The 2,073-nt window shown below is 39.6% G+C and overlaps 1 non-coding gene across 1 annotated transcript; it reads left to right on the top strand.

The window, feature by feature from the left end:
• Window positions 1-214: 214 nt before the first annotated feature.
• Window positions 215-321, top strand: LOC133305971 (small nucleolar RNA R71). The gene has a single exon (XR_009750829.1). It is a non-coding gene; the product is annotated as a small nucleolar RNA R71 (small nucleolar RNA).
• Window positions 322-2,073: the final 1,752 nt, after the last annotated feature.

Raw genomic sequence — 2,073 nt, 5'->3', positions numbered from 1 at the left:
CAACAGAGCATCATACCCATCCAACCTGATGATTCCTTTCCTTCTGTCAGCCACTGGGGCATTATCAAATTCCTGAGATGCCAATGACTCAAAGATATCCAAGGCTTCTTGAGGGGTCTTGGTAGTCAATGATCCACCAGCAGTGGCATGCACCAAGGTTCTAGTGTTAGTGGTCATTCCTTGCAGGAAGAATTCTGCTTGTTGCCATGCCTCAATTCCATGCTGTGGACATTTCCTCAACAAAGTCTTGAATCTCTCCCAAGCCTCATAAATGGATTCTGACTCTTTCTGCTTAAAGCTTGTAATCTCATCCTTCAACTTGGCCCTCTTGGATGCTGAGAAAAACCTCTGCAAGAACTTGGTTTGCAGATCATCCCAAGTTGTTATACTTCCTTGTGGCAATGATTGCAGCCATCTCCTTGCATCATCCGTCAGTGAATGAGTGAATAGTCTCAAAAGAATTGCATCTCTTGTGACACCATTTATCTTCACAGTATCACTCAACAATAGAAAGTTCTCTATGTGCAAGTAAGGGTCCTCTGCACTGGTTCCAGCAAACTGATCCTTCTGCACCAAATGTATCAAAGCAGGCTTCAATTCAAAGTTGTTGGGCTCCACTGTTGGGCGCACAACACTCCCAATTGGAGGAATCACTGCAGGAGTCATGTACTCTCCCAGTGTCCTCTGTGGTGGTGGTGGTGGTCTGTGATTCTCTGCCATTATCACTGATGATACTCTCGGGAACCCCGTGAAGCCTCACAATCTCGCACATACGGTTTGGCCAACCGCTCTGAAGTGAAGCTCACCTTCACCGGAAGAAAGTGGGCAGACTAGACAATCTGTCCACAATGACCCATAAAGAGTCACAACCAGCATGAGTCTTGGGCAAACCCATCACGAAGTCCATGGAAATGCTCTCCCATTTCCACTGCGGAATCTCATGAGGTTGAAGCTTACCAGACGGCTTCTGGTGTTCTATCTTCACCTTCTGCCAAATCAAACACTTGGACACAAAGACAACAATGTCCTTTGTTGGACGTTTAGCAAGTGCACTAGTCGTACAAGTAATAAAATGATGAGTAAAGATCGTTCCCACGAGGAATTGTATTCAAGCACCAATAAACCATAAAAAACTAATTTGAATCAGATAAGGGTTTGTAAAAATCATGAATAATTTGTCACCAGAAAATTGATTGTAAGTAATTTGACACAAAGTAAATATGGATTAAGAATTAATAAAACAACTTGTAGTCAGAAAACAACTTTCCTCCATAATAACCCATGTAAAAACTGATCATATGATGAATTCCTTTCCATGTGATATTAATCAACCTTTTACTTATCATCAAGATGTAATCCCTTACTACCCTGATAGATACATTAATCAGAAACCCCAATCCCTTGGTGATCTCTTTCTTAATATATGCATGAAATACTAAAGTCTTAAGATTACATAAGAACTCTAGCATCAATCCCTTGAGTACTAGAATTCTGATGTTGAGATTATCAAATACAGAAGTCATATAAACATCCTTGTTCTATACTACTTCCTTGATAGAAATAATTAAATCAGAAAATCTCAAATCAACACATGAAAAATACTTCATCATATTAATCAGATCAACATAATATTATCATGGAGTTCTATTGCATTTAGACTACAAAGACTCTACTCAGACATGACTAAGGAATAGATAAGAGAAGAAGAAGCAAACTTCATTTCCATGTTGAAAGTCTTCAATCTCCAAACTATTACAAAGAAATCCTAATACAAAAACTAAACACTAAGAGAATTTAGAGAGAAGTCAGACTAAAGTTTTAAGAGAGAGAGAGAAAGTTCAGATCCCTCCAGATCCAGCCTTTTTCTAAGTGTCAAGGCTTTGCCTTATATAGTGTTACAATTAAAAACAGCAAACTGATGTGGGCGCTAAAACGTCCATAAGTGACCGTTTTAGCATCCATGCTTTACGTATGCTCAGCTGCTTTTAACTGATTCCAACGCCTAAAACGTTAAGGAATGACCGTTTTAGCGTCCAAACTTGGTGAATGCTCAACTGACTTTAACTGACTCCA

This window comes from Gastrolobium bilobum, unplaced genomic scaffold (assembly GCF_033153095.1).
Source record: "Gastrolobium bilobum isolate Gb01-03AN ecotype WA unplaced genomic scaffold, APGP_CSIRO_Gbil_v1 utg369536, whole genome shotgun sequence".
Classification (NCBI taxonomy): domain Eukaryota; kingdom Viridiplantae; phylum Streptophyta; class Magnoliopsida; order Fabales; family Fabaceae; genus Gastrolobium; species Gastrolobium bilobum.
Note: the sequence above shows the minus strand (reverse complement) of the source record. Positions and strands in the feature narration are given on the sequence as shown.